This window comes from Lynx rufus, unplaced genomic scaffold (assembly GCF_022079265.1).
Source record: "Lynx rufus isolate CCGP_SWC_20201006 ecotype Redwood Valley unplaced genomic scaffold, mLynRuf1.p SCAF_4, whole genome shotgun sequence".
Taxonomy (NCBI): Eukaryota; Metazoa; Chordata; class Mammalia; order Carnivora; family Felidae; genus Lynx; species Lynx rufus.
The window spans coordinates 121,967,361-121,986,083 of record NW_025814856.1 but is presented as its reverse complement, the minus strand read 5'-3'; the positions used below and the strand labels follow the sequence as shown (position 1 = coordinate 121,986,083).

Here is an 18,723-nt window from a genome sequence, read left to right as displayed (position 1 = left end):
GTGTATCTGTTCCTATTCTCAAGCCCTCAGTGAAGGACATCCCCTGCAGTCATCTCCTCCCCAGCATGACTGACTGCTGTAGGCTGGCAGCTACTTTCTTGCCCAGGGGCCTGGAGGCCATCTCAGACCCTTCCCTTTTCCTCATTCCCAACAGCTACTCAAGTCCCAAGCTCCTACGGATTCTTCCTGAGTGATCTCTGGAACCTGGTTCCTTTTCTGCATCCCTGCGATGCTGACTTAATGCAGGTGATGGCATTCCTCCCAGGCTGCTCCAAAATATACCACTTTGGCATATTGATTATTTTGAATTAAAGGGACATAGGAAATCGCCAATGCAAGGACACTGACCGTCCTTTGTTCCCCTGTTTGCAGGAGATAAATTTCCCATGTGAATAGTACCCTCCTTGTACCAGGAGGAAAGGAGGCACCTTATCGTCATCGATAGGGAATTCAAGGCTGAGAGGGCTGTGTAAACAAACCTTGTTACTTCTTTTCCAATGAACTACCCCAAGCCTAAACTTCCTTGTCTTGTTGCTTCTTTACAAACATACTGCTTCTTCGTCTAAAAGGTCTACAAGCTGCCTACCTACCCTATGACCCAGCAATAGCACTGCTAGGAATTTACCCAAGGGATACAGGAGTACTGATGCATAGGGGCACTTGTACCCCAGTGTTTACAGCAGCACTCTCAACAATAGCCAAATTATGGAAAGAGCCTAAATGTCCATCAACTGATGAATGGATAAAGAAATGGTGGTCTATATACACAATGGAGTACTACGTGGCAATGAGAAAGAATGAAATACGGCCCTTTGTAGCAACGTGGATGGAACTGGAGAGTGTGATGCTAAGTGAAATAAGCCATACAGAGAAAGACAGATACCATATGGTTTCACTCTTATGTGGATCCTGAGAAACTTAACAGAAACCCATGGGGGAGGGGAAGGAAAAAAAAAAAAAGAGGTTAGAGTGGGAGAGAGCCAAAGCATAAGAGACTCTTAAAAACTGAGAACAAACTGAGGGTTGATGGGGGGTGGGAAGGAGGGGAGGGTGGGTGATGGGTATTGAGGAGGGCACCTTTTGGGATGAGCACTGGGTGTTGTATGGAAACCAGTTTGACAATAAATTTCATATGTTGAAAAAAAATAAAATAAAAGGTCTACAAGCTGCCTGCTTTGGCCACTTTCTTGAATTTCCTATTTCTATGAGCTTCTGTACATTCAAAATAAACTCGTTTCTCTCCCGTTACTCTGTCTCATGTCAACTTAATTAGTACACCAGCCAAAGAACCTAGAGGGGGAAAAAAAGGAAAACTTTCTCACCCCTACACAGGCCACCATCACCTTGGGATTCCATCATCTGGTCTTCATGCCTCCTGTTTTCTTGCTCTCCTCCACTCAGCTCTCCGAATGAACTGTATAAGGGACATGTCGCTTGTCATGGCCTTCCCCACCACAAAACTTTCTGCTGGCTCCCCACGGCCCTCAGGATCAAGTTCAAATACCTTCACACTGTGCGAGGCCCTCCACTTCTCCAGCATTCCCTGCTGGAGCTCACCCCTGGGCCTTTGCTTGAGCTAATCTCTCTGCTCTTTTTACACTTGTCTCTTGGCTATATTCCAGGAGGACTTCTGATCCTGGAAGGCCAGGTGAAGAGTCCTTTTTTGTTCCTAGAGCAACACGCTCACCCTTAGAGCACCTGCCACCCGGATTATGTCACTCTGCTCAAAACTTGCAGTGTTTTTCCATCTCACTTGGGACAAAAAGTTCAAAGCCTCCATTAATATGCTCTGCTGGGCTTAACTGCATTTCTGTAAGCTGAGTTTACCTATAAATGCCAGCATTTTCCTACCCACACCAGCTAAGCAGTTCCACTATATGGCAGTCCCTCCCTAATTATAAGCTTTACCTGTGGTGCTTGTTTTGGCAACACTGATAAGTTTGATCGTAATATGAATTCCAAGTTCCTTCAGTAGGGAATAATCGGAAGAAAACAGAAGAATACAGGTTGGGAAAGGAAAGAGTAGCAATAAAGAAATACGGAGAAAGAGGGATCTGAGGCGTGTATCAACAGGGCCCGTGGGATGGGTTTCAGAGGCAGGGAGTAGATATTGAACTACACCGGAGCCATACATTTAAAAAGGCAGCCGACAGACAGATAGTGGATGGGACATTGGGCAAAAACACAGCTTTAAATTATAAAATAAAATAAAAAGCTATTTTATCCGCATCCAAGCAAAATGAATCTGTGAGTAGTTTACAGAAGTTGCTGGAGAGAGGGACCCTGAAAAGAGGGCAAACAGAAATAATAGAGCAAACCTGTTGGTTATTAATGTGACTCAATAATATTTAAGATCTGAGTGCCGACTCTGTGCCATTAGATTAGGAGTTGGGGACTCAGTATGGGTGAGACCGCCAGGATCCTGTTGTCAGGGAGTGTGTCTATGTGTGTGTGTTTACATGTGTGTGTATATATATGGTTGTATACGTGTGAACACACGTATTGCATATACACATGCACACATACACATATAGGTATCCCCCACTGTTTGAAAGTCCCCACTACATCACTTTTACAAAAGACCTACATTAGCGCCTACTTTGACTAAATGAAAGAAATCAGAAAAGGATTTTTGCTTCCACGAAGCAAGGTGAAAAGCGAAAACAGCGCGCAGTGTTGGTTTTGCAACAAGCCTTACAGAGGCGGCGTGCACCCCGAGCGGCGAGAACCGCCCCGCCAAGCTCCGTCCTGAGAACCACACTCAGCATCTCAGCAGCAAGCCGCCACAGCTTTGAACTGTGCCTGTGAGCACCTGTGCTTTGTCTTGATTTATTTTGTGTGCCCGTTGGTCAGACGTGTCCTAAGGTATCAGAAAAGCCTAAGAGAGGTTGTATTTGGGGTCTGGGAATGCTCAAAAGTGGCCCTATATACACGAATGGTAATTGGTGCCTGAGTTTACAACATTTTGGCTTACAAAATGTTTCAAAGGAACTCCACCTTTGGATAGCAGGGTAAAACTGCATTCTTTGTTATTTATTTTCTGGATGTGATCCTCTGGTCTCCACAACTCAGATCCCAGTCTATTCAAGGCCACCCTCAGATAATTGCATTTAAGGCACCCATTGTCTGACTCTCCTCAAAATGCTTCAGTGACTCTCCATTCTGCCCCAAATCAAGGAATCCAGCCACATTCCTCCAAGGACTCTTTCAACCTTCTTTTGTATTTCTCGAGGAATTAAAACTGCTCCAGATTTCTCCCGCGTTCCTTTTCTACTTCCAAGGCTCTGCTCACGTTTCTGCCTCTTCTGGGAACGCACCCCTGGCCCCAGCCCTGCCATACCTCCCAACCTTGTGTTTCTCTTTTAAACTCTATATCAAAACCAAATTTACTTTACAAAATCTTTTTTCTTGTAAGCTTCTCCAAATCAATCTTTTCCTTATATGATCCACACATCCTCTCCAAAGCACACTGTAATTCTCTATGGCACTACTCAGGTCTTTCACATATTAAAGGTTTAAACAATTTTTTTTAAGTTTTATCTTTTTATTTTGAGAGAGACAGAGAGAGAGAGAGAGAGAGAGAGAACATGAACAGGGAAGGGCAGAGAGAGGGAGAGAGAGAACACCAAGTGGCCTCCATGTTGTCAGCATGCAGCCCGATGTGGGGCTCAAACCCACGAACTGGAAGATCATGACCTGAGCCCAAATCAAGAGACGCTTAACCTGAGTTACCCAGGCGCCCCTCAAATATTAAAGTTTTTGTATATTGTTCTTTCCCCTCATTTATTTATTTACCTTTACTCTGGGATTCCATTCATATGACGTTTTAGAAAAGGCAAAACTAGAGACAAGGTCAAGGTAAACATATCAGGCATTCTTTGGAGCAGGGAGGCCCAATCGGTGACACATTTCCCAGATACTTTGATGACAGACAACTGCCTTTACGCATCTGTCAAAACCCACAAACTCTTATAGCGTAAACAGTAAACCGTATGGACACAAATAAAAATAATCATTTAAGAAGTTGGAATATCCCAGGAAAGAATGCAGAATGTGACAAAATTATCCAAGAGTATTACAAATGAATGAAATAATCTCACCGTGTGTCGTACGAAAAAAAAAAAGGCAGTGATACAAGTAAATGTGTAAATGAATCAAAACTTTTAAGAATTAAGGTCAATGAATTCTATAGAAATCCCAGACTCTATATGATAGTGTTATTTCCCACAGAGGGAGTGGCTAGCCATTTTGAAACTGCTATCCATGCATACTGGTGTCCTGGAATTGGACAGTTTGTCGGTGACAAATGGTGGCTGTAGGCCAACTGGTCGTTGGAGTAGGAGGTTAAGGATAAGCGAGAAAAAAATGTCTGAAGGTCCAGATGAACACCCAGCAATGAGGAGGTGCAGGACGTAGTTCACTTTGGACAGCATTGCCAGAATTTGCACGGAGGGTCTGGCAGAAGCCTGGGTCTCCGAATTCCCAGGAACAGTGCTGATGGCAGTGCTTGCTCAGCTGTTGTTTCTTCTCTCCAACAAGGTCAACGGTACCCAAATTAAAACAATAAAAATATCCAGCGCCAGAGTTCCCGTCACATCCTACTAAACTCTTCAGGTCCCAGGTACAGTTCTTGGAAATCTGTGTATCTGGAAACCCATGTCGTGGCTACACTGATAAGATACCTGTCCCAGCTGCTGTAGAACATGGTCATAAAACTCATCCAACCTCCTAATCTGGACATCTCATGTTTTGTCACAGAACTTTGCGTTTTGAGTTCCAGGTGCTCTGCTCCCCGCCTCTTTCCCCTGAGGAAAGCATCTTACCACCACAGTCTTAAGGTTTGTTTAAGGTGCGTCCGGATTTAATTACAAAAGAGCTAAAAGACCAACCGTCACTTCTCTGGAAGTGAGATCATTTGTTTTGCATTTCCCCTTATTTTTGAGTGGAAACTCTTTGCATGCAAAAACCAAGCCATTCCCCTTTTAGTACCGGCACATCTAGCTTTTTTTTTTTTTTTAATTTAAATTTTATTTTTTAAAGTTTACTCATTTATTATTTCTGAGAAAGAGAGAGAGAGAGAGAAAGAGAGGAGTGTGAGTGAGCGCACCGCGGGGGAGAGGCAAAGGGAGAGGGGGAGACACAGAATCCGAAGCAGGCTCCAGGCTCTGAACTGTCAGCACAAAGCCTGATGCAGGGCTCGAACTCACAAACTGCGAGATCATGACCAGAGCCGAAGTGGAATGCTCAACCGACTGAGCCACCCAGGCGCCCCACCAGCTCTTTTATTTTTTTTTAAACTGTGTGAGTAATCTATCAGCACTTCATTCAAATGAACTTTATATAAACCTTAGCCCCTTGCTCTCTGACATCTGTCTGCTCATGCAGGGGCAGGAAGGGAAGCTGCTGCCTTTATGCTGAAGCCCCTATTCCTCAAGCTGTCTTCACCCCTTTTAACCTTTGGTTACTCTGTCCTGAGAGATGGGAATTGAATTCAGCACCCATCTCCCTTTTTCAGTGATGCCCATATTCCCAGGCTTTTAAGACTAAAATTTAAATGATGAGAAAACCTGATTTTAAAACCTTGGCCGGACCCAGAAACAACAACCTTGAAACTTAAAAAAAAAAAAGAAAGAAAAAAGAAAAAAACAAAGAGGCCAGCATTAGGAGTCCAGGGCTTGGCACCAGGAATTGCTAATAAATAAATCATAGTTTGAACAGTGTCTCAAAAACAGGTTGAGGTTTCATACCTTCCTTTTTTTTTTTTTTCCAGACCAAAAGAACCACCAAAAAGAAACATGCTCTCGTCCCACCAGATTATCTGCAAACTAATAAATTAACACCGCTGTCAAAGGGAGCACATCACTCCGGCATCCCTGTTTCCGTTAAAGGCTTTCTCTCATTCACCCCAGCTGAAACCTCGGATTCCTTCCTCTCTTCCTTTTGAAATAGACAACTTTCCCTGAGACCTGGTTACTTCTTTTTACTCCGCTACGCACACGGGTCACTCTGGAGTCTGGGTCCAGAGGCCGCAGCATGCATAGGGTGACAACAATGACAACGGCAATGAGGAAAAGAAACGGGAAGGCATTTGCGCGCGCCAGGCATCGTTCCGAGGGCTTGACATGTATTAACTCATGTAAAAGGCACTTGCCCCGCCCACCCCATGATGTAAGTACTTGTTAAGGGGGTTATGTCCACTTTACAGATGAGGTGCACTGTTTACTGCTAGCGAGGGCAGAGCGGAAAGGTGAGGCCAGGCCAAGTCAGGGTCCCTTGGCCACCAGGCCCTACAGTCTCTTAGTAATGACACCACCCGGGCAAATATTGAAGGTGAAAACCCAGGAACGCATGGTAAGCCTGCAGCTGGGTGGGGGAGTGGTCCGATTATCCTCTGGCCTGTGACCGAGGTAGATGTTGCTTGACAAGGAGTGTGACAGCCAGCGCAGGAAGAAGGGGGCAGGGAGGGGGTATCGGAAGGAAAAGGAAGGGCAGGTGTTGCTGCGTAGAAGGCTGGGGCCCGAAGAGCTAAGTGCTAGGCCTTTGCCAGGGCTGAGTGATGGACTCAGAGCAGTCTGATTGGTGCCTCAAACGTGAGCCAGCGACAGTCTTGGCAGGAGTACGACGGAGGGCACTTAAAATGGAAACTGCACAGGGTAACCCTAGCTCCGAGGCTGATACCCGCAACCGTAAACAGCCTGTACCTGAAACTCCCTCGTCAGGTAACATGGAACCTCCTGTGGGTGGACCATACTGGCCCACCTCTTTCTTTCTAAGAGTCAGCCCCCTACTCTCCTTTTCCACGCCCCTGCTGGCTGCAGGGCGAAAGGCAGGGGTTTTCAGCTTCTGGCCTCCCTTTGCTGACTCTGAAACAGATAAAGATTTTGAACACTGCTCAAATATGAAAGGGCACGAATACCAACCGAGGGGGGGGGATTCTGAAATTTCTGGAAAGCTCAAGATGTTCTCAAAGCTTTGTACCTGTCATAGATGATAATGTAAATGGATCTTGACCAACACCGAGAGGGTCTTACGTCAGGATCTGGTGATATTCTCATCCATTCCAGAACCTGCTTCCCCACCTCTCTGGTTGGCCCCTAGGACACCAGACCGGAACTGCTCTGGGTATGTGCTTCTATAGCTCTGTCATCACCCTAGGACCGCACTCTACTTCCGGGCCCTGTCGATGAAGAGGGGCAACCAAGGAATCCTTCTTTGTCCAATAGGTGATTCTCTACACCCTGCCTGATAGCTCTGTGGTCCATGCTGCTCACATCCTTTGTTTCCCTTGGGCCACTTCTTTTAACGCCGTTGGGCCGCTAAAAGCATCGTCACCGGCATGTTGGCAAGAAGGTAGTATGGCATAGTGGAAAAGGCTGGGCTCGATGGCAGGTTCTACAAGCTACTGTTCTCTTCTGGCCAAGTGAACACTTAAGGAAGCATCTGAGTTCAGTTTGCCAGTGGCTAAGCGATCTTGGTAGAGTGAGTCATCCAAGGAGGAAGCCATCAGACGTGCATCAGTGGGAGCCAGCCTTTCCTTACAGTTAAAAATAAGGATTCCAGAGGATTCCCTCCATTCAACTCAACACATCCCAACAGATTTATCATCTCTCCTACTTCCCCCACCAAAAAGTGAACATTAAACTCGGGACTCATGCTGCCGCTCTTCTGTTATCATTGCCTTTCTGCACTGGTTCCTTTCTAAACCACGGGCATGTATTAATTTGATGTGCCCACTGGGCTCCTCACCAAGTTCTGATTTCTGTTCATCTGCAGAACAGAGATAACATTATCCTGAGGGCAACAAGTGACCAGGTCCTTCTCAGCCCCAGTGGCCACGCTTGTCTACCCCCCGAGGGACTCTCTGACCCTTTATCACTTCATGGCCCTAGAGCGACTCTTTTACAATACGAGTAAATTTGAACACCCAGAAACAACCATGTCTCATGTTCCTCCTAAGAAGAAAGGCTGACATTCCGCGCCCCCCGCCCCCGCCTCATCTTGAACTTAAGTTTAGTTCTGAACCGTCTAGCTTGGATGTGCGTGACACCTTCATGGAATAAGGTGAGTCGGCCAGGAGGTACTGCGTGCAAAGCAGCCAACAGGAACACGTCCTGGGAAGAATAAAGCACTCTGAATGACAACCCCCAGGGGGCCTGTGGAAACCACGGAGTGCTAGAATAACATCCCCTCCCATTTGGGCAACCATGCCAGGCTCTCCCCACTACTGCATGGCTGAATCCCTACAAAACACTCTGGGTATTCCCTCTCCCATCCCACCACCCCCTACCCTACAACCAGAAAATCTTTCCCAGACGCCATTTTCACCAGTCCCTCCTCTGGGTGAGAATGTTCAGTGGCTCCGCTGGTTTAAATACACCTTCTCCATGAAGTACTTTCTGAAAACCCCAGTGGGTCTTTCTCTCACCTGCCTGCTCTGTGCCTAATGTAGTCCTATAATTACAAATATTTCCTATTCTGACATGTGTGCCTTCCCAGCAACCCTGAGGGGTAAGTGTGAATGCCTTCATTTTTCACCACTTCGACCCAGTGGCTGCTGCATGCCAGGAATTCAATTTGTATTTGTCTGACTTTTGGTCTAAAATTTTCGACAAACATAGCCTCAGGGGGCGCCTGGGTGGCTCAGTTGGTTGAGCGTCCGATTCTTGGTTTTGGCTCAGATTATGATCTCACGGTCATGGGGATGAAGCCCTGTGTCGGACTCTGCACTGAGCGTGGAGCCTGCTTGGGATTCTCTCTTTCTCCCTTTCCCTCTCCCCCACTTGTGCTCTCTCTCTCTCTCTAAAAAAAGAAAAGAAAAAAAAAAAGAAAAAACAGACAGTTTCAGGTTGCTGCTCTTTAGGGGGACAATATCCAGAATGAATAAATGATAAACAAACAATATCTAAAATAAATGACAATCAGAAAGTGGCATAAAATATTATGCTAACAGGTCAAAACAAAGGAAAAAAGGAAATAAGCAGGATGGCAGAATTAAGACTCTATATATTTCGTATATATTAAAAAAATTTTTTTTAACGTTTTATTTTTTAAGAGACAGAGAGGGACAGAGCATGAGCAGGGGAGGGGCAGAGAGAGAGGGAGACCCAGAATCCGAAGCAGGTCCAGGCTCTGAGCTGTCAGCACAGAGCCCTATCTGGGGCTCGAACCCACAAACCATGAGATCATGACCTGAGCCAAAGGCGGATGCTCAACTGACTGAGCTACCCAGGTGCCCCTATATTTTTTAAACCTCTTTTGTAAAGTTATATTTCTTTCATCGGGAAAACATTTGACACATTTATATGTATACGGACAAAGAGCCAAATAGAAGTAAATACAGGAAGGTATCTCCGTGCCATAATCCACAAGAAAAATATAAACTCTTGTTCTCACTCTTCTAGCTTTGTCAACATGAGGCTTAGTACTCTCACTCACTCAACAACACACAGTCCCTGAGCATCTCTTATGGGCAGGAACAGAGCAGGAGCAGCGGGAAAGCCAGATGCTTCCACATATTACTGGCTGGATAAGACTCAGAAAGGTGCCAGCAGAGCAGAAACGCCTGGAATCTACTCGAGCCACCTTGCTGGCATTTATGCAACATAGACAGGTCACTTCAGAATGTGCTGAGTGTGTAGCTCCAGGCATATGCTTCCAGCTGGCTGCTGAACATCTCCCCGCAAGGGCTCCATTGGCATCTTAAATCAACACATCCCCCCAAAACTCATTCTGTCCCATCCACACCCCAAACACACGAGTGCACGTGTAGACACACACACACACACACACACACACACCTGCCCTCCTTACACCTCTTGTGATATGGATCTCAGCACTCTCCTTGGAGTCACATAGGCTCAAAGCCAAGACTCCCTATTTCACACTCTTGACATTCTATAGCTGGTCAGTTTCACTTACTGTCAGCTTCTCTTGCAAAACATATCTAATTCCTACCGCCCTTTCTAGTTCCACCACCACATTTTGAGCTTACTCTTCACTTCTCACCCACACCACTTAAACCACAGCGCCATTCTTAGCGGTGGGAGGACGTCAACCTTCAGGTGTGTAGGAGGAGGTGGGAAGTCTGAGAGTCATGAACTTATTTATTGTTTATTTCAGTGATATGCATTTTTAAAGTTTATTTATTTATTTTGAAAGAGAGAGAGACAGAGACAGAGAATGAACAGGGGAGGGTAAAGAAAAAGAGAGAGAGAGAGAGAGAGAGAGAGAATCCCAAGCAGGCCCCAAGCTTGACGCAGGGCTCTAACTCACAAACTGTTGAGATCATGACCTGAGCTGAAACCAAGAGTTGGACGCTTAACCAACTGAGCCACCCGGGTGCCCCGAGAGTCATGAATTTAAATGGTCTCCTAATGGGCCTCTTGCTTTCAGAATCTTCATTCTTTAGTTAAACTTTCACATTGATTGTCCAATTTTCTTTAGATCTAGATGAGACACCCACAGGATGAGGATAAAACTCATTAGGCCTGGTGTTCAAGGCTGTCCAGAATCTGACCACATTCCATGTCTTCACCTCCCCCACCCCCAACACTTTATATACTGCCCACTGCCCATGCCTGCCTTGTTCCCCATTCCCTATATGGGTCTTGCACTTGGTATCTCATTGTTAATACTCATGCATTCTCTTTGCAGGACATACTCTTCTCCTCCCATTCTGCCAACTAAAATCAGACTATTTTCCAAGGGCTAGCTATGAAGCCTCTCACAGAAAAGCCCAAGTTACTCCAAGAGTCAGAGTTGACTGTATTTCAACTCTCATCCACTTACTGTATAATAGCCACGCATTTTAGAAGTTTAACCTAGATAAGCAGATATCAACTGGGGGTTCCTGAGCCCTGGAGATCTACAGGAGACTGGCTCAGAGCCCTTCTTGATGCCCTTGGGAAGCCCAAAGCCTCCCAAAGATTTCTGCAGTTTCAGGGGAATTTATGTCTTGTGGGCACATTTGCTTCCAGGTTCCTTTTTTCACACATCATGTCTCTGCTCTACTCCTTATGGTCTCAGAAACACAGGTCAAAGCCTTCTATGAGCCTTTCCCTTCTTCTTCCACCCCACCCCCTTGCACCCCCTCAGGGAAACCCCTAAACACGCACATCATTCAAGAGCCTAGCAGACTTACTTGAAATGTGGGTGGAGAACAGGAGGGTTTTTCAATCCAAGAATCAACAACCTCACATCAAGCCCTGGGCATCCCTGGCCCTCAAATGGCCTTTGCTCATCACAACACAGAAGGGTTTCATCTGGCCCAGCATCTCCGTAGCCACCTACCTCAAGTCAGTGTTCTGGCCCCTTCCCCCCATCCCCCTTCTTAACTATCTTTTCCTTCTGCCCAACTACTTATGAATGAAGCACATTCTTCCTCTGGCTTTGTGTGGTGCGGTATAGCCATTCTTATTTATTTATTTTTTGCCTCATTCCTGCTTTCAAGTTCCACCCGCCCCCACAACCCGTCCAGGGTTTATCAAGATGTGTTCCCAACACAAGTCCTTCCTTAAGAAGAATTCTGACTCCAGTTGCTGAGATCACATATTTCACATCTTGACATACATCTGTCTTCCCCAAGCCAAGTTCCTTGAGGCGGAAGTTATGTCTTCATCAATGCTTCCAGTGCTCAGCACAATGTCTTCCATACAATAAACACTCCGAATATTCACTAAAATAAAATTAGGTTCTTTAACATGAAAATACAGCGTCCACTTTTTTTGCAAAAAGTATTTTTGTCATGAGAATCACAGAAGGGGCCCACCTGAGCCTCACACAACGTACTCTTATTAATGACGCTCCCTGCGTATTTTTAATAAAATGGGGCCACCTCAAATGCTCCCTTAAAAATACAGTAGCATCTGTTGAACAGAATGCCAGCAATTCCAGAGGACGGCAGAAATAAATTGAAGGTCATGACAGCTGCAGTGAATCAAAACGAGATGGAGGTTTGCGTTGTGCTTAATAACTGTCAAAAGTCTTCATGCAATTATGACAGGGGGAAGAATTTTGCATAAACTGAACAGACTTATCAGCTGAGGGAGTGAATTGTAGCAGAATAAAGGGGGGGGCTATTTTTAGTTCACTCCTCTCAACTGTATTTTCGTCTTACACCTCCTAAAATTAGGCCTACTGATGAGGCTCTGTGTAACCAGAGTGAGGTAGGCTGTTGCAACAATTGCTTCTGCAAATTTAGATACATCCCAGCCACCGTCCTTCCTTTGCACTGATGGAGCTCTGCCCGCCTTGGCAACTCGGTGAAGTCACCTTTGCACCCTAAGGAAGGGGCTGCACCCCAGCTCCAGGAAAAGCCATTTAAAGACCACCAACCTACTGGCTCCCAGGCCAAAGACTGTTCAGATGGCGAAGCATCTGGAAGTCACAAGCTTCGTCAAGGAATAGAATGTCAATACAGTCAACAAACGTCAACCGCCTTCGATGTGCCAGCTACCACTTGATCTCCGGTACATTTAATCCCATTTTAGGAACCAATAATCCTTCTACAGGCAGAAAGTATGTAAGACACTGTAAAACATTAATACACAAACATTTTTTTAAATGAGCACTTAAAAAATTCTACTAATCTTTGGTTATTCTCTTCGTTTTGGGTAACCATGCCCTCAAAGAGATAGTTTCAAAGATGCTGAATCTTTAACAAAACACGGAATATAAGTCTTGATGAAAAATCTGATGTTGATAGCAGGGGGGTGGAGGGGGGCTGTACGTGTGCAGGGGCAGGAGGTATAAGGAAATTCCCCATTCTTTCCACTCAATTTTGTTACGAACCTAAAATTGCTTTGAATAATAAGGTCAGTTAAAAATAAACCACATACACACACAAAAACATTTCAGATTCTCATATTTAAATGGAAACACTTTAAAGAAAATCATAATATCAAAGCACTCTAGTCATCAAAGTCATGGGGTAGGGGGGAGGTCAAGGAAGGGTTGGAAGCCCCAGATACCATCGGTGGCCAACAGCTGGTCTGCAAGAGTTGGAAATCTAGAAAGTGTGTTTTATGATACCATTGGAGGATGCCCGCACAGTTTTTTGAATTTTTTTTGTTACCAAACAACTGATTTAGACAACTGATAAGCCAGAAAAGGAAAACAAACAGACCACAGAAGCCAACCACTGTGAAAGGGGCTGAGGAAAAGTTTGTGGAATTTTAAACAGCGGCTGTGTCAACTTTTTGTGGAATGAAGTGGAGCATGATGAAACAAAAATCAAGAAAAAGAAAGTCACTTACTTATGTTTTTCTCAAATTGGAAAAAATGGTGCCATGATTGCTTCTGAAAGAGAAACAATTTGGTTTCCCCTCTGAAATGCTGGGTTATGAGGGAGCAAAGTTGAGTTGCGCTAGGTCGCAGAGCCAGGACAAGGGTGAGATAAGGGAGGTGCTGAGGGTGCAAACTGAGAGAAGGTGGAAGTGCCCAGGGTGAGCGCCCTCATCACCCCTGCTCTGTCTTCCATCCTGGTGAGCCCGGCAGCCATTTTAACCTAATCCCTTAATGATGAAGGTCTGTTGCCACTCAGTTCTGGCTCTCCATACACTCTTTATTCTTTGCTGCAATGAATACATATTACTTTGGATTCTGATCTTTCCATGTGTCTTATCCAAGGGGGAAGACCAAAGGACTTCACTGATTTAGCCATCCCACAGCCTAGCATAATGATTTGTAAGAAAACAGACATTAGAGGGATTTATGCCTATTGACTGATAGGTTTTAAGATTTACTAATGAAAGGTAACAAAAGTAAAAAAAAAAAAAAAAATCCCTCACACTTCTTATGCCGCCCATGAGGTTCTTACTTGACTGTATCCTATGCCATCACCCTTCTGTACAAGGGTATGATCCCATTTTCATGTTTAGGTCCAGTGATCCAGCAAGGCAAAACAAATATAAATAAATCAGAAGAAAAAAAAAGCAAATTAGAATATCAAGGCTGATAATGACCTTATTTTACCAATATTTAAAGAGAGAGCTATCAAGGATTCTACTTCTCAATATTTAAAAAAAATTTTTTTTAATGTTTATTTATCTTTGAGACAGAGAGAGACAGAGCACGAATGGGGTTGGGTCAGAGACAGAGGGAGACACAGAATCTGAAGCAGGTTCCAGGCTCTGAGCTGTCAGCACAGAGCCCGACGTGGGGCTCGAACCCACGGACCGCGAGATCATGACCTGAGCCGAAGTCGTACGCCCAACCGACTGAGCCACCCAGGCGCCCCATCTACTTCTCAATATTTTTTTTTTTAATTTTTTTTTCCACGTTTATTTATTTTTGGGACAGAGAGAGACAGAGCATGAACGGGGGAGGGGCAGAGAGAGAGGGAGACACAGAATCGGAAACAGGCTCCAGGCTCTGAGCCATCAGCCCAGAGCCCGACGCGGGGCTCGAACTCACGGACCGCGAGATCGTGACCTGGCTGAAGTCGGACGCTTAACCGACTGCGCCACCCAGGCGCCCCCTCAATATTTTAAAGTTGGAAGGAAACAAAGTTATTTATTAAGTGTGACCAAGATTTAGGGAAAGGAAAACTATAGTTTTTAAGGATAGATATGGGAGATATATAACAGGGGAAAGGATGTGGAAGAGTGAAGAAAGGTGGAAGGAGAAATATGGATATAACCATTGCTGTGCATATGAATGAAGGTGGGGGGTATGCCTGTAGGGTTTTCAGGGGAAAAAGACAGAAAAGGAAAGCCTGTGAGGGAGATATCTCTCTCCAGCTACATCTCTATGTACATACATACCCATATATAAGAGAAACACACAAAAGAACACATATTCCGAGACAAAGACAGAGTTGCCAGATAAAAACGGGGCACTCAGTTAAGTCTGAACTTCAGATAAACAAGAAAAATGTCAAGTTTAAGTATGTCCGTATCTGTTCCCTACTTACACTAAAACAATGATTTGTTTTAGTTGTAGTACAGCTGTTTAGCTGAAATTCACGTTTAACTAAGCGTCTTGTATTTTTTATCTGCTAACTCTGGCAACAGAGAGAAAGTAATAGAGGGAAGGTGGCCTGAAAAAAAGTGAAGGAGACCAAGAAAAGAGAGAGTGAGATGATTGGAAAAAAAAGAAAAAAAGAGGACTGACGTTCACTTTTTGTGGTTTCTCTGGTGCCATTAAAGACCCAAACCCACTCTGTACTTTCGCCAGGCTAGGTCTACACCAGGACCTGCGAAGGCTCACCCTGGGTCCACCCATGCACTCCAGCCATAACTGAACCCCACCGCTGCAGCAGGAAATCAGCTAGTAACAGCAAGGTCCTGGGAAGGGAGCCAGCAAAGGCTATGCAGTGAGCAAGCAGAGCGCTTTTCTTCGTGATGGCTGGAAGACCGTCCCATAATGGATGCTAAAATGATTTAAGGTTGCACGGAATCGACACAACTCTTGATCCGAGCTTCCAGAAATAGAAGTTATCTGTCCATTGATTCTGAAATGCATGACTCCTGCAGCAACCTCAGCAGTTTATGTCATTCGTAGCAAAGGCTTTTGGAGGCCTTTAAACGAGGTCTTAGGGGCAGAAGGCCCCTTCGAATCAGAGATTCTGCGTGTTTCTAAACAGTAGACAAAAGAAGACAAAACAGAGAAAGCAAGAACAGAACAATCGATAAAAGCACAAAAAGTTGGGGGAAAGGACGTGCATACGCAGCAGGGGAGTGAAGAAACAAGCTGCAGATTCTGTCTGGGGGTGGCTGGCTCTGGGACCAGATTTGCCCCAAGTGACCTGTCCTCAAGGTGCGGTGGGGTAGCTGAGGGGGGCGTCACCGAGATGGTGGAGGTGCTGAGGTTTCTGCACTGGCCGACGAATGAAGGCATCGTGTATGCGTTTGCCAGGGCGGCCGTAACCAAGTTCCGCAGCCTGGGAATTTATTAAACAACAGGAACTTACTTCCCCACAGTACTGAGCCTAGAAGTCTGAGATCCAGGTCTCTGCAGGGTTGGTTTCCTGTGAGGCCTCTCCCCTTGGCTTGCAGGCGGCCGTCTCCTGCCTGTCTGCATCCCTATCTCCTCTCTTACAAAGACACTGGGTCTATTGGATTAGGGCCCAGCATAATGACCTCATTTAACCTTACTTTTCTCTGCATTCACCCTAGCAGTCACATTCTGAGGTCCTGGCGGTTAGGACTTCAACAAACGAACTGGAAGGGGACAGCCCATACCGTGCTGAATCTGTGACTCGGTGTGTAGGTCGTGTAGCTATAACCCACCTCCCACCACTGGGCACCTCCAACCTTTACCAGCAAGAACTTGGTAATTGTGAACAAACACCCTGGCTTAGGTCAATTCTGCCTTAGGGCCCTCCGCGTGCCGCGGTGGGTCTGAGGTCCTCGTACGTAAAACATGACACCCAATTTGACCCTGACCCATTTGAACAGTGTGTCAAGGTCAAACGGATGTTAAAATTAGCCCACCTGTTGCCGCACAGTGTTATCTGTAATGAAACAACAATACCCATAATTGCTGGTGGATGTTAATACTGCATACCAGAACGCCCCACTCCGTATCTTCGCTTCCAATTTAATCTCACGGAGGATTAAAGGACAGAGCCACAGCTGAAAATTCTTTTGAGGGCCTCAGAATAGTGTTCTATAAATATAGAGAAAATTCTGGGAGGAGTACATCTCTGGTTCAACCTTTCAAATTCTTTTTATGCTGATGTCACCACCAGCAGGTGGCTTGCCTGTGTAACATGAGCTTTGTGTCACCAGCGAACTCCTGGGAGGGTGCGCTCTCATTCACAGAACACCAATTTCCGGAGAAGCTCCCGAGGCCTGGACCCACCCTTGGCGCTGCTCATGCTGTGAAGAGTAAGGCCGCATGACCTCCCTCCTTAGGGAGTTGATCAAGGTAGGGTGAAGACAGGCGATACACAAATTGTCTCAAGTGCAATGGCGTTTAAACTTGGCAAGATGCTACCAAGACGTGAATGCGGGATGAACTGTGAGCTTTCGTTTCATAATGAGTTCGCATGAATTCTAAAGCCAGTGAAAGGAAAAAGACCGTCCGTATGCACCATAACAACACCATCTAACACTTTTATGGCTGCTATTCCCTGCTAAGCACTTTACATGTATTAATTCATTCAGTCTTTGCATCAGCCATTACGAAGCAGGTAGTACTTAGAGAACGAAACTAAGGCACAGAAAGTTTAAATAGTTTGCCCAAGGCCCCTCAATTTCCAGGATAGAAACACAGGAAGGCTGGCTCGGAAATCTTCATCACTTTGCTGTGTTACCTCTAAAGAAGGAGCTACGCTAGTCGGGCAAAGATCCCTGTGGAAATGCAAATGGGGGAAGCACATCAGAGAAAATATTCTGCTAGTCCTGCTCTCCGGCCTCCTAACACTGGCTGTCTTGGGCTTGGAGGGCATGTCCCAGCCATCTCTGACATAACTGCAGCCCTGGAGGCCGGGCGGTACAAGGGACAGCATGCAGGTGACGAAGTGCAAAGACTCCACCCGTTGTGCGACTCTGAGCAAGTACTTAATCTCTCTGGACCGCCGTTCGTCTGCCATGAATTGGCGATGATTCTAGTAGATGCTGCTGGGTCTCATCACCTGCCTGCTCTGCCTCGCCCGGAAGCTGACACCAGACAGCGCCCCGACATGCTAACTGCATGTGGGTCTCTGTCAGAGGGATTCCCCGGAGGGGCATGCACTCCACGGTGACAAGGGTGACGAGGGTTGGTGGATAAAGCCCTAGCCCCTCGCCCGTCAGTAGCACAATCCAGGCAGATTCTAGAGTCTCTCAGGGGTCCCCTGCAGGATGACACCCCACTTTCCCACACACCGTTCACCTGCTTTCCTCTCTCCTCTATTTTCCTTCCTCGTTCCCTTGCCAGGGCTTCTAGGCATCACCTCTCAAATACACTACCTAGAGACCCTTTTCTCCAAGTCTACTTCGAGGGGAACCCACATTAGATAAAGCTCTTTTCTTTCTCACAGAGGATAAGGAAAGATCCAGTGAGGCTCTATGGGAAGTTGTGAAATTGTCAAGCTGTTTACAGTAATATATTAGAGGATTACTATTTTCAATAATAATCCAAAGGTACTATTATAATTGCCATGGAAAAATGTCCATGGCAGATGATTTTGGATGCACACCCGTTTTTTCCCAAACTTGTCCTCAAAACCTGTAACTCAGCCATCATCATGGGTCTGTGGCAATAGCTCCAAGTTCGGGGCAGGAGGCAACAATATCTGGTAGCAAACAGACCCAGAGGTTTGGCAAAATACACCGATTCCTCCAATGAAGAGGGCAAGGGGGCCTGCCACCAGGGAGGGGACGACATACAAGAAGTTACAGCAGGTCAGAGAACTGGGTGCTTGGGTGATTCTTGCTGGTCTTGGTTCTCCTGGGGTCAAGGCCTTAAAGTAACATTCCAGGGGCGCCTGGGTGGCTCAGTCGGTTAAGCATCTGACTTCAGCTCAGGTCATGATTTCACAGTTCGTGAGTTTGAGCCCCGCGTTGGGCTCTGTGCTGACCGCTCAGAGCCTGGAGCCTGCTTCGGATTCTGTGTCTTCCTCTCTCTGCCCCTCCCCCACCCCACGTTCTGTCTCTCTCTCTCTCTCTCTCAAAAATAAACATTAAAAAAAAATTTAGAGTAACATTCCAGAATAGTGTATCCTTTTTTTTTTATTATTTATTTTTTTTAACGTTTATTTGTTTTTGAGACAGAGAGAGACAGACCATGAACGGGGGA

General features: G+C 45.8%; 1 protein-coding gene across 1 annotated transcript in view; it reads right to left on the bottom strand.

Moving 5' to 3' along the window:
* The window catches only part of WIPF3 (WAS/WASL interacting protein family member 3), a 75,601-nt gene that overhangs the window by 29,958 nt on the left and 26,920 nt on the right, over nt 1–18,723 (bottom strand).